The sequence below is a fragment of the Buteo buteo genome, chromosome Z (genome assembly GCF_964188355.1).
Source record: "Buteo buteo chromosome Z, bButBut1.hap1.1, whole genome shotgun sequence".
NCBI classification, from domain to species: Eukaryota; Metazoa; Chordata; class Aves; order Accipitriformes; family Accipitridae; genus Buteo; species Buteo buteo.
The window spans coordinates 19,559,231-19,573,659 of record NC_134204.1 but is presented as its reverse complement, the minus strand read 5'-3'; the positions used below and the strand labels follow the sequence as shown (position 1 = coordinate 19,573,659).

The following is a 14,429-nucleotide window of genomic DNA, read 5'->3' as shown; positions in this document are numbered from 1 at the left end:
AAAACGGTTAAATCTTCAGAGATAGTCAGGTGTGCGGAGATGGATTATCCAAGGCAAACAGGGCTGCCTTGGGAAGGGGAAGGGTACCACTACACTGCACTTGTGGGTTTATGTGATGGGGTACTGTGTCTGATTGTGTAAGAGTGAAGTTACATCCTAAATATGCTTGCAGATCTTTAGTACGCTAGAGGTGGCTCCATTGAAATGAATCTGTGTCCCACATCTTTTAAAATCTCTCTCTATAGACTCTTATTTGATAGGGCACAAGTACTTTTAATCTGCTCTGAAGCTGAAAGTCCAGATTCCTCATCAGGGTGTCTTCTTGTTTGTGCTCTTTTTGCTGGTCTTGCTTCTCCTGTGTATTTTCTCTAATACAAGTTCAATATATATTCTAAATGAAACTTGGAAACTCTCCCCTCCCCAGACACCTCAAACATTCAACAAATTGTGCACATAATCAACAACATATCATCCAATTGCCAAAAGCTGACTATTCTTCTGCATGATCAAATCACAAAATCCCCTGTGTCTGTCTTCTATCTAGGGCATGGATTTAAAAGGCAGCTGTACTCTGACTTCTATTCATTTGTTTGGAGCATTGCACAAGCCATGCTAACAATTACAGAAATCAGCCTTTGTTTAACGTTAACTGATAGTCTTTATTGATTACTGGCCAAACTTCTTTTGAATAATCTGTATTTAATATCTCTTCTGGGTGCTATTATAAAAACCTGACCAATAAAGTCCTTTTTGCAGCGTCCTTCCTCAAGCTTATTGCATTCATTGCCAAAACCACACTGAAACATTCTTTAAATGAGTACGAATTAGATGGAACATCAGGGTTTTGTTTGATCCTTTACTAACTTGGTATACTCTGGCAGAGGTATTGTTACCAGCTGACCCTCCCCATCACTGGGACAGCCTTGGTGCATACTGGTGAGTGTGTTTGCTCTCTGTGCCCTTGCCAAGCCGGTTGCACACCTGTGACCATGCCCTCCCATCTCATCCTTTCTCCTGCCCCACCTTGTGAGACAGGATACAGAAACAGATGGATTCATGGCTCATCATTTTTACTATGGCTATTTATTGCCGCCTTGCTGTGTGGGCGAAACAAATGCAGCAAGATTTAGATTACAAACCCCAGCTAAGCCATCCAGAGCTGCCCGTGGATCCCTGAGTCAGCAGCGTCCTGCTTCCCGCGTGGGTGTAGGGGGGGTGAGCAGCCCTGCAGCCTGCTGTTGTGTTGCCCCACAGCCCTGTAGCTGGACCCATGGGCTCCAGATGTGCCAACCCTCCTTAGAGTGCTCCCGCTGCATCTGCACCTGCTGAGCTGGCACCAGAGGAGGTGCAGGAGACTGCTGTTAGGTCACCATTCATCTGGTCCGATGCACCGTCAGCTAAGTGATCTCATCTTGACCAACTGTCGAAAAAGGACTTTCTCAGTCTGCAGGGGGATGGATCCCATCTGTCTCTGAGCAGTGACATGCTTGATCTTTGCTTATATGATGGGTGCTTTCTCATGCCAGATGTTATGATAGCTAGGCTGGCCAGCCAGAAAAATTTTAGTGGTTTCAGAGGGACTGTGATAGCTCTTTGCTCAGCTGAGTCTGTTTGTCTACTATAGGCAGGATTTAATCAGTGTCGAAGACACTAAAGAAGAGCCAAGGAAATACTACCTGCATTCTTGCTCTATAGATGCAATCCAATATGCATTGGGTCTGCTGAGCTGCTTTAATACGAGAGCATTTGTATGTGAGATTGATTCTAGGGGCAGATTTAATATATCAGCTTTATACTGGTTGCCAACAGCCAGCTACTCAGAAAGATGTTAAGCTCTAGTTTATTCCAAGCCTGGAAATAAATTAACTCCCTTCAATATACTGGGCTTCCTCATTTCTTCCATCACTCATCTCTGGCAGAAGTGCTAGTGTCAAGACTTTCTTGACTTTTTTCATGTCTCTGGCCCCAGATGTCCCCAGCACATTAAAGTTGTTTTGATATAGTTGTTGTGAATGTATTTAGAATAGAACACAACAGAATAGAACAGAATTACAATAGAGTAGAGTAGAATAGAATAAAATAGAATCATTTAGTTTGGAAAGGATCTTTAAGATCATCGAGTCCAACTGTTAACCTAACATTGCCAAGTCCACTCCTAAACCGTGCCCCTAAGTTTTTAGTTCTGTCCTTGCCATATACATTTCTGAAAGTATTCATTTCCAGTGTACTCTTTGTTCTGCATTCATATTTTCAGGGAATCAAGTGCTTCTGAATGGCTGGGATCTTCTAATCTTTTAAAAGAGTTCTGCATATTCCTTATCTAGGCAAGGGTATTTTGGTTTTGGCATTCAGGTAGGATGGACTTAGGTAAGTCCTGACTATGCCTGATCTATATTGATATCACTTGGAGTAAACTTACCTCTTGGCCAAGTTTAGCACTTAGTGTGTCATAGTTTTCTACAGGTCCTGCGCAGGGCTCTGGGGATAAGATCTAGACATAGAAACCATAATTTTGAAAATAATGGTAATCTCAAAGAGAACTAGTTATGGCAGAAATTTCAGGTGCCTGGCAATGTTCTCATGCAGCAGTGAGCCAAACTTGATGGAAAAAGCAATTCAGAGAGCAAGAAAGAAAACTTGCTGGCTGCTTGGGGCTGCAAAGAAGCTGTACTTTACTAAGGAGAGGTGTTTCTACCTGTATGCCATCCTCCTCAGGCCAGTGAGGGGGTTCCTCTGACCCATCAGAGAGCTGACTCAGCTCAGTAACCCAGCCTGCAACTGTTCACTATGCTTCTGCCAAACCAGGTGTTCTGGATAGAGAATTGCGTCCTTAAAGGTTGAGGTTGCTTGACGTGCTCATGGGGACATGGCAAAGAAGAGACAGAGGCGAAATTCTGTTGTTTGCTTCCTTCTCCGGTGCTGGAGGAGTGCTGCTCCGAGCAGAGCACCATTCTCACTGTGGATACTGCAGCAGCTACATGGCCAAAAGGAAATCACAAAAAGTAGTGGTGAGAATAAGGCCCAAAGCACACATGTTCATTTTGCAGCGCCCTACTGTATAAATCTGCATTCTCTACACTTATTAACCAGGCACAGCTCAAGTTGTGAGGCATTTGTTAATTGACATCAAACAAGTACTTACATGCAAGGGGCAAGATTGCCTCTACAGCACAAGCCTCAGCAGGATTGCTCTGGCTCTTAAGTCAGACTAATTGTCTTGCAGATGTTTCTACTCATCTACCTGCCCAGGTCTGCATTAGAGGTGACCCCCTACTCTTGTGCTCCCAGAAAAGTCCCTGTTTGAATTTAATGTGCAATTGGTTGACTTGGCATTTGCTTTTTTCTGTTCATTTATTTAACCTTAAGTTTGAAATTGCTCTCATCTACACTCAGAAATTGAACTGTACCTATCTCTCAAGTTATGTGCAATATAATTTTCCAGATACTCAATTTCACCCTTCACATTCTAAAATGTAAATAAGATATATGGAAATATATTCAAATTCCTGTCATTTGGAGTCACGATTAAACTATAGCCAAACCAACAGAGTACAGATACTAACTCTTCCCTGTGGCTCTACATCCCTGAAGGGTCCAAATCAAAGGACTTGTAGTTACTGCATATTAATTTATTTCACTTCAATTGCACTTAGAGGCAATGAAAGTCTATTTTATCTTTGATGGAAAATTTAAAAAACACCTTTAGCTTTTATTTCTGTGGGACATAATCTGGGATACAAATTCATCCTGTGTACCAGGCTTTTGTGGCTTGCTGGAGCGTGAGCGTTTTGGAGCTAGAAAACTGTGACCTCTCTTATACTGCAGGTCCATTTCCCTTATCGATTGTTAAAACTAACAAACTGTTCCTAAGAAAAGAAATGATTTATTCTTTGTATTATTAATTCTATGCTAAAGAAACAGGCAACTGTGCTAGCTCTTGTTTGTGCAGGCAGTGCAACCTCACCCTGCTTCTCTTCAAACGGCTTGGACGAACTCCGTAAACAGCTCAGAAACACTTTGACACCTGGCAGTTGGGTTCTGCGAGCACATATGCCAAAGACACCCGCCAGCCGCCTCTGCAGGACCACGCTGCCTCCGAGCCCTGGCTGCCCCGTCCAGCATCCCCCTTCCAGCCGCCGCTCCCCGTGGGGAGAGGAATGCTGCTGTCAGCAGGGAAAAATTGCCTGTCTGGCACCGTTCTGAGCGGTGGTTCCCGTAAGCCGGGCAAACTCCATTCTGACCTGCAAACCTGCTCGACTCCAGCTTGCCTGATTTGAAACCACATCGTTACTGGTGGGTCAGACTGACCTACTTCTTTTCTGCCCATGGCCCAGCCCAGAGGAACGGCCTCTCTCCTTCCCTGCTGCATGTTCTGGCACTCCACGGCTGCCCCCAGTGACCTTCCACCTGCACAGTAACGCACCTTACCCTGCGATGTAACACATTTCAGCTCATAATAAAGTTATCAGCTCATTCCCTTTGTGGAAAGATCACTGTCACACAATGGGCGAGCATCTTGTGCTCCCCCTGACATCTGGCTGCTTTACAAGGGGAAAGGAGCAGGGCAAGAAGAGTTGAGACAGCATCTCTGCCTGCAAAGCGGACATTTTTGCATTTAGTATACAGATTTCATCTTCCCCAGCTAACACTGGAAGCAGCCAAAAGAATTTCTTCTTATGCCAGCTTGAGCACATCAAAATGCCGTTTAATGCAGAGTCCAAGTTTGGCCGGAGCTGTTTTGATTTGGTAATGTCTCTTACAAATACAGGCCAAAGTATCTAGTTTTCCAGTAATAACTTCAGCACTGGCACTATGACTTTATAAAGAAAATATCAGGTTTTAAAATCTATAATGAATGTGTTTTCAATTAGCTGCAAATATTAGGTCACTTTTGTCATTTTTATCTTTCAAATTTAAGGGCAGGAGTTACCTAAAATGATACAGCTCTGTGTTGGAGAGGCATTAATTTGCTCTGTAGAATGAAATTGGTCTTTGCTAATGAGGGAGAAAACAAAAAATTGCCTAATGTAAGACATACAGAAATTTACCGGCCTTTATAGAAAATTATTCCCTCTAGCAACTTGTTTAATGTACAACACAGCTGAGCACTATGATATTTCTGCACATCTAACTTGAAGTGATCCTCAAACACATTATTAAAGATTCAAAGTAGGTTTTCGAGTGTGCAAAATGCATGAAGCATTCAGATTGGGTTTTGGTTAGGGAACTTCCATCTGAAAAATTCAGTTTCAGATTTTCAGTTCACCCGAGGTTTCTGAGCGTTTAACTTTTTTTGTTTCAGAGATATTGCCAGCCACCTCAACAACGGAAGGTTCCTACTTCTTTATTTTCATCTCTTCTTATTTCAGTGATTATAAAGAGAGGAAAAGCTTCAAGGAAAAATATCTTTGTGGGAAGTAAGTAACTTCTGGCAGGAATAAAATGTGATTTCTTAACAGGCAATGTAGAGCAATGAACTTATTCATCAGCCAGTTCATATCTAGCCATGTACTATGGCTGTGTCCTTGAATGTGGTTTTGAATAACGTCTGCCTCTGAATCTTTTTTTATCTTGTTTCTTTCCTCGCTTTCCTCCTCCGCCCCTGCAGTCCCTTTCCAAATTGTGCATAGATTCTCAGTCTAGGATATAAAGTCAAATCCATGTTCCATAAACAACACAACTATTCAGGCTTTTCCCTTTATTTGGGGCTAAAAGTTAGAGCACTGTTAATATCCAACACAAAATATAAAGTCCCCTGAAATAACTGGACATTTGTTCAGGAACCCAGCTTAGTTATTTCCAGTGTCTGTGTATATCATTTTCTCTCATACACTCTTGTCTGCTATTATAAGGTGAACACTGAAAAGATTTGGGAAGGTGTTTCTTGACTATACTGCTTATATCATTGTTAAAAATGAAGAATTTGCTGAGTTATCTCTTTAAAACTGTGTCTATTTTCATAAAGGAGGCTCAGTTTGGACAGCAGCCAGTCTATTAATGCAGGAAACTGGTCAGCTTGTACAGAATATTTGCTAGTCCCTGCAAGATTCGAGCTCCACTAAAATGTTCCCGGTACCTTAATTGCAATAATAGAGAAGGCCTCACATTTTTCTTTTTTATTTAGTCATGAAAATGAATGCATTTTAGTTGTCAGCACAGTTTACACAAAAAGGATCACATACCTTAGGCTCTGCTTTAGCCTGCTCTATCTGGTTGTCTTGGTGCATTTGGTCTACCTATAGCAGCCACAAATGTTAAGAAACAGTTATTTCGAGAGGAACATATATTGGAAGTGTACATTCTTGATGAAAGTATCAATAATAAAACATTTAACTTAGTAAATTAGCAATTAAACATATCTGGCAGCTTTCTTACACTAGCTTTAGTAAGGAGGTGGAGAGCAAGGCAGCACAGAACGGTCAGATCAGCCTCCAATGGGACCTCCCTCTCTTGCTCCCAATGCCAACCTCCGCTTTGTCTGTTAAGATGCCTATTAATAATTTTAACAATGATGTGAGGAATGGGGTCTGTGCAATGCGAAGTAGGTGGAATTATTCATTATAAATTACAAATTGTTAGGGTTTTTCTCCATTAGTTACAACACTGTGCTTCATCCACAGCTACTCTGCTGGAGCTGGAGTCGGCTCATATGACCCCAAACTTGATTCCCTTCCCAGGAGCCGACTGGCTCCCTTCTTACAGAGACTCACACTCAGAGCAAAATCAGGCTCACTGAGCAGAGCCTGAGATTTCTGCATTGTTGAAAGAGCATCACAATTTGTTTGGACTGCCTCTGACCCAAGAAAATACACTTCAGGTCTGCATTTGGCCATGGAAAGCTGCTGTTTTTAAAGAAGCTGTGCTTATGCAGATGTGCAATAGGTCACTATTGAAGCCTCATCTCCTTCATATCCATACCTGGCTAGTGCAGACTTTTATAAATTGGAAGTCAGGCTAACTCAGCAGTGCAATGAAATGGAATGGTAAGGCATAATCTGTTTTCCTCACACCATTCTTCATACCTCCATACATCTCAGTTGTGTCTTTATGGATTGGGACATCAACATCTCAATCTAGCATCCTATTCCACATAAGATTTACTTGGTGTTACCATGTGGTGTCAAGTCCCCAGCCTGTCTTCGGTTCAGAACAAATTCTGTTCTGTTTTAGCTGAGATTCAAATACTTATATTTTCACCTAACAGGAACACAGAATTTTCTTACTGATAGAAACCTTTTAAGTAATCGTCTTTGAAAAATTCACCAGGTGTGCAACCACCTTTGAAATACAAGGAAGGAAGAGGTGAAATCTTTTATCAGGGTAAGTAATGCAACTGGAGAAAAACGTGCACTTTTGGGTATGCAACTCTGCCCACTATGTCCTGAAGAGGTAGCTGAGAAAGATTTTTGTATATCCCAAACCTTATGAATTGTTGTTAAGTTTCTTTTCTTTAAGCATTAGTTGCTACATTTATGAATATTGCTTCTCTTACAGCCTTAAACCATCATGACAATAACTGCACTAGGGCTTTAAAACTTAGGGTGTGGGATGGACTCTTCCAAATCTGATGGAAATATATGGAAGCCGTTCACACCAGTTGCTGTGAATTAGATTCACAAGAAGGACAGAGGATAGCATTTTTATCTTGGTTATGTATCTCCTAGGTGAAACATAAATTTCAGCTCAGTGATAATTTTACCTACCTATCTAGATTAGGAAATCACTGACAGGACCTAAATAAAAGCAGATTTGGAGGGCTGTTTGGGTAAGGAATAAAAAATACATTCATATCAGCCCTAACAGAAAAGATCTGTTATACTAGGAATAATTCTGGGAAATATATCTTATTTTGTTCTTAACCTCCCCATTTAAATCCCAATACTACATTTAATATTGCATTTTTTAATGCAATTATTGCTAATTCAGCAGGATAGACTTGAATTTTCCTTTTCCCACAGAAAAATAATTCAGAGAGCAAACCTTTCTAAAGTTAATGTAGATGCAAGTTACACATTTCAGGCTAGATGGCATGTATTCTAGTCCTTTGCATCAAATCCTAATGCAAGTGGGTTTTTTTCTGAAAAATACATCAAAACCCACCTCACTCAATGCAGATTCTGAAACATTACAGTTAATTCTGGTACTTTCTCAAAGCACTGTGTATAGAACATATGGCAAATGTATAGGTTGGTGTAATTAACTTCTGAGTCTAGGAAACTGCAAATCAGTACAAAATTTAAACTATGTGTGTATTTGGAGGAAAACAAAAAGAAATCTTGACTTGTGCAGTGGGTATGCAGCAGGATATTTCATTGGGAGGATTTAGTAGTCAGAATGGTGCACATCTGGTGGTGATGATTATTATGCACAAGAGTTTATTTTGCATAAGCAGCAAGTTTCAAAGTACAGAGAATGGATGTGAACGTATGGGTGTGTATGTAACTATACAGGCACTTGTAACTTGCAGTCATGGTCCTGATATTTCAGGCAACAGAAAAGGCAATAAAAAATAAGGGCTCATTTCTCTGCAAGCTTGTTCTGTACCCGCTACAAATGTGCAGGCTTGTATCCATGTAGCTACAGCAAGCCGATCTAATCCATTTGAGCAAAGCCCTCACTTTGCATGGTAGCACAGTTCTTCCTTTATGGCAAGTCTTTCAGCATGTGGGACTCTCACAGGCACAGCAATTCTCAGCGGACTGCAGTAGTAGTATTATTAGACTGGAAACCTGCCTTCAAAAATAAAAATATACAGTTATTTCCTGGTAAAACTACCATAAGATGGTATCTGTAATGAAAACCTCTCTTCCCACATCCATCTCCTTCTGCCAAAGCTGTAAGGATTTTTCCACTGTTCCCCAACATTTCAAGCAGCACTCTGGTCCTCTGATGTTTACAGCTGCACAGTAGTATTTTTCACAGTTGAACTCAGTTTCATATATAAACACATCATTTCCCAAATGGTAGTGCAAGTCTTTCAGACACAGCCAAAATTTCCTTTCAGTGACCCCAACACGACCTCAGCATCATTTCTTTACTGGTAAGAAAGTCATATTTTTACCTTCAGATACTGATGTGGATAACACCTCTCGAGGCAGAACCAGGGAAGAGACAAAACATGTTGTCTTCTGAGGTCAAGGCCAGGTGACTCCCATGACTGTTAAATCCCTGTCTTCCCATTCCTATAGACAGGGATCAACGTGGTTATTATCATCCCTGCTTACCTCCCACTCCCCAGCCCACATACGTTAAATGTCTTTTTTCCCCCTATGACTCTTATTCTGGTATGGGCCAGGGTGAAGGGCCAGTGGTTGGATGACCCAGAATGATCAGAGACACAGACCTGGGCCAGGTGTGACCACCAGAACTCAGCAAGAGGCAGGGGCTTACCCCACAGCCCCCAAGCTGAGCAATAGACGTGGTTTTCCAGGGTGGCTCATGGCTGGAAACATCTTGTTTCTTCAGGAAACAGTGTCTGCAAATGAATTTATGAAAGAAAAATGTGACCTGGCAAATAACTTTTAAAGGGTGTTAGCTCCACTGTAACCATGCAGTTAGTGTCAGTACTGGGGCAATGAGCTGGGAGGGCTTGTCTGCCTCGGCTTAGGCACTCCCGAGATGCCAATAAACATTTCCTTTCCTTCTCTGTGGGAAATAACACACCATTACACTCAAAATCTTCTTTGTGGGCAAAGAGGAAGCATGCTATATATATAAACAAAGCTAAGAATTTATTGTTACTATAATGTAAATCTTAGTCTAATTCAAGAATCATTATTAGTCTAGATGTTGTTATTGCAGGGAAAGGGAGACTAATAATACAGTTAGACCATTTCTGTACAGTGAAAGTCTCAATAATAGCAATAATAAAATTGTAATGCATATATTTATTAATTTCTATCCCTTTCCTTGGAGTTATGTTCACCCTGCCACTGCTCCTCTGGACCTTCAGGAGATTTGGACTGCTGGAGAGGAAAACAGTGTTGACCATCAGCCCCTGGAGTCCCGCACTGTGAGGAATGTGATGTTCATGGTGCTGGATGCTTCTTCCTCCCCTGAGATGCACTTGGGAACATTTTATTATGTTTGCCAACACAGTTTTACACCTTTCTTTTTCTTCGCTGTTCTACAGCTCCATGTTACAAATGTATTTACTATGTATGGTACCATTTATGTATGTTAGATATTATTTCTTTGTTCTCTTTGTTATGCCTAAAATCAGTTTCATCCAGCTCTGGGTCCGTATTTCTAGAACTGACCCCTGATGTGCTGTCTCCGGTGCCAAGCCTGTGCCCCTCCTCTTATCACTCCACCCCTGTACGCCTCTGTGATGCACCCTGTGTCTCCGCTTCTCAAACTCTCTGCCATTGTACCAGGCATCTATTTCTCTGCCCTACATCATTGTGTCAGAGTCTTAAATATCTCATTCGACATAGCATCACCACTTGCTACTGCCAGCTATATAAAACAATGGTTGTACCACGCAAGGTTAAACAAAAGTAGAACAAACTAGCTGTAGACACCTGGTCAAATAGAGAAATGACTGTCATGGTTAAACAAAGAAAAACAGAGCTGTGGGCAGGTCAAGAGACTTTCAGAAAGAGCACACCTGACAAGCCTTAGTCCTGAGGCCTTGCAAATTCCCTGCAGAGCTCATGGCCTCTTGCTAGAAGGCAATACTACATTGCAGAGCTGCAGGGTTACACAGCAAAATCCTGTTGTCTCTGGAGATGGTTGTGTCCTCATAATCGCTCTCTAATAGCAATACATTCACCCAGCACTTGAAACATTTCACAGTGTCATCTTCCAGTGGTGATGTGCATGCAGGGACTAGGAAAGCTCTCAGTTTTTCTTTTTAAGCTGCTGGGTTGTACTAAAACCCATGCAGTGGATGTCAGTGCTGTGTCCAAGAGGTTAAGCACAGTTCCTATGGCCAGAATGACTGTGGGCTGATGACTGCAAGCCGTCGTGGTGCTCTCGTGGTCTGGGATGTTCAGGGGGCTACAATACCCCCTGCAGAACCTGGTGTCCTAAGTTTACTCCTTTAGATGTTCTTTGCATTTCTCAGTCACACCTCCTGCACATATTTTAGGCCATTTATTTTGGATAAGTATTTTTTTTGTGGCTAAATATAAGGTCCTTTCATGTTGTTTCATCCCTAGCAAGGACAAATAAAAACGTTTCTCATTCCAGTGGTTTATAATATGAAAGAAAATTCTATGACTTAATCAGAAAGTATTAAGACTTTGGAGAACAGGATTTTGCAAGATCATCTGATCAGTTTGCCTGGTCCAGCATGTTTTGGATACGTCATGAAAACAGGGTTTGAAAACTAGAGCTGTCTTCACCAGCCTTCCTGTGAGACGGCAGCTCTGTCCCTGGCGCCAGCCCAGATCCTGGCAATCCACCAGCTCCGGACCTGGACGAAAGAACGGTTCATTTGCAGACCCCCCCAGGAGTCCCCCCTTAGCCCAGACTCTGCCTCCCAGCCCAGCCTGTGGCACTGCCAGGCACTGGGAGCTGCTGAGCCCGACGGCCAGGCAAGGGGAGAGCGGTGTCCGTGCCCAGGGATGCCGATGGCCGACTTCACGGAGGGATGGCCAAAATACCTGCTCTGTGTCTCTGACTGATTCCCTTCACCTCTTCTGTTCCTGTCTTAGTATGGGGGGATAGGACAGATAGAAAAAACACTTTGGTAGGGCACCACAGAAATACCAAAGAAAGGGGAACTGCAGTGCTTTCTGAAATAATCCCTACCTCTACTTCTCAGTCCAACTCCTATCTGCATCTTCGTCCAATGCAGTACCTAAGTTTTCAGCCAGTTGTTTCTGTGTCTTAATCATCTTTCAAAAATGTTAAATTCAAACTCCAGCTGTACTTACAATTAGCTTAAAGTGTTCTTTCATACCAAACATATTCAACAGAGGCTGCATTATTTCACACCACACTGGAATTTCAAACTGGCTTGATTTGCTCTCCTGTTATTCCGTTGCTTTGGATATATTTTATACATAAGCATTTCAGACATGCTGAACATTGCTCACTGTTGCTGAAAAGACCCTTGTAATTAATTGCTAAAAGAAAGGAAAAAACCCTTATAAAATATCTAAAGGCTGCAGTTTTCTAATTAGGACACAACATGTGAGAAGACCTCTAAAAAACCCACATTATAACAGAATTGTATGTACTTAAACATAAGTGTATTAAAAAATAATAAATGTGATACTGTCTCTTTATTCCATCTCAGAAGGCTTTGAAAGGTTTCTCACATGCTATAGTTGCCATATAACCACATGCTTCCAAAAAATGAATTAAAGAGAGAAAATATAATCTAGTACCCCAGAGTAATATGTAATGTGATGATTCATCTCATCTAAAAGCAGCTGCTTTCTTTGTCATCTTTGTAAGTAGCATTCATTTTCCTGGCATAAGCACAATTTACAAATTCATCTTGGTCCTCCCAAGATTCAGATAGCATCATTAGCATATATTTAGCAGTAGCAGACAGTGAGCAGCAGGTACAAATGGCTGGCTGATGAGCTAATATGCTTTGGGCACTTCTCCAGATTGTATGATAAGAGAAGAAATACACTACTTCAAAGTCTGCCAGTCACAAACCAATTAGCAGAAAAGAATAATAAAATGACCTAAAAATTCAGCACTGAACTGGGTGTATAGGTATACTGACATGTTGCCTGATGTTTAAAATTCTAGTTAAGACAAGAAATTACCACCTGAGTGAAGAGATGCTTCAGCACATTATTGTCCCATTTAAGCCTTTTTTTTTTTTTTTTTCCCCGGGGAGTTTTCAGTAATAGAAACGTAGGTATCTGCTGCCTACTGGCAGTGTGGGTGATAAATATCCAACAAATCATAGATGACAGATCCTGCTGTCAATATGAATTGAATATTTTCATTTTAGCAAAGGATGCCACTTTCTTAACACATGTTGCTAAATAAATGTGCTCAAGAGCTAAGCAAGCATGTCCCTATCATTTGTTCTCTTCCAACATTAAAAAGAGATGTTAGTTGCTGCTGAGAGGTAAACAAACCTTTTTCGCAAAGCAGGCTTAGCAAGTTGCTCAGTGACACCCAGATCAGCAAGCACGGACACAGGCATAGAATTCAATTCAAAACGTGCTGATAATTAACCCTCCACTAACTTAAAAATACACATCTTAAAGTGAGAAAGCAGACTTGTTGCAGTCTATGTTTTACCCCAATCCAGCCTCATTTCCTAATGGTTGTGATCTGCTGGCCAATAAACCATCTAATGATCTATAGATTTGTTCAGTCTATGAATTTCATTTCTACCCCAATGAGTGGTAGCAGCAGAAGGAAAACTCTATGGAGAACAGCTCCTCACGTTCTGCTACATGACCATCACTTGTTCTGCCTAACATCAGTAACCAAGCAGACAAATAATGCATCTGAATTTGTTGCTCTAGAGGAAATTCTGTGTTGTAAACACTTGTTACTTTGGTCACTGGTGTCAGAAGTACTTACTGTCTGAGCTAGCACAATGCAAGATCACCACATTTCACATGTGAAATACTGGGTGTTTTGTTGCTATCATACTGTACTTGGCAGTTCTAATAATTACTTGATAACAAGTTTGATACTACTGACTTCATTTTATAGGTCTTTTCTCTGGAGCCTAAGAGGTGATTTAAAAAAGTTTTAGCCCAAGGCTTATCTTGAAGAAGGTGAATTGGGAAGGGAGTGAAAAATTGATACAAGTGTTTGGTCTCTCAAGGACTGAAAGAGTGGGAGCTAACCTGATACTGTTAAAGTTCATACAACAGGAGATTTTATTTATTATAAATGCCAAATGCAGAAAAAAAAGTCTTTTTTTTCTGTTTGCTGAATACAAGCACCTGTGGAGAACCAATCTCCAAAGAAATGAGGTACTTCAGACATTGCAGAGGTCTATATCATGCCGCAGTGTGCCGGACATGCCCTGTCCATCTCTGTGTGCTCAGTCAGCGGCCGCAGGCACCCCACCGGTGATGTGCGAGGTTCACTTCGGCCGTCACACAGAATTACTCAAGACCAAAAAGTGGCTCAAAGCAGGGACCTAAAAAACAATGGGTTATTTCTTCCCTCAGTAACTCCCTGTGATGCCCATTGCTAGAAACAGAACACAACTTGGGCAGGCAAGGTGGGTAGTCTGAAAATGTGATTGAAACCCCTCTATGGTCAGTGGCTACTCAAGGTCAACATCACATAAAACCAGCCTCCCCTCAGCCTGCAACTTCCCAGACCCTCTTTAAATCCACCTGGGATCCATGAAGCAGAACGGGCTCCCCCAACTCTGCAGAGCTCGCACACCCCAACATGTCATCGTTCACATTCTCTCTGTTGATCAGGTTGCTTCCTGAGAAGAAAGAAGTCTTGGGTAGACCATGTTTTTTCAGGTTATTTCCACC

General features: G+C 41.6%; 1 long non-coding RNA gene across 2 annotated transcripts; it reads right to left on the bottom strand.

Moving 5' to 3' along the window:
* Positions 1 to 6,202: 6,202 nt before the first annotated feature.
* On the bottom strand, positions 6,203 to 11,331 carry LOC142026956 (uncharacterized). Of its 2 annotated transcripts, XR_012648958.1 has the most exons (4): positions 11,310 to 11,331; positions 9,391 to 9,475; positions 9,062 to 9,182; positions 8,027 to 8,733 (listed from the first exon to the last, which is right to left on the bottom strand). It is a non-coding gene; the product is annotated as an uncharacterized LOC142026956 (long non-coding RNA). The 2 variants fall into 2 exon arrangements; XR_012648959.1 differs by lacking the exon at positions 11,310 to 11,331 and adding an exon at positions 6,203 to 6,236 and having other exon boundaries at positions 8,619 to 8,733; positions 9,062 to 10,543.
* Positions 11,332 to 14,429: the final 3,098 nt, after the last annotated feature.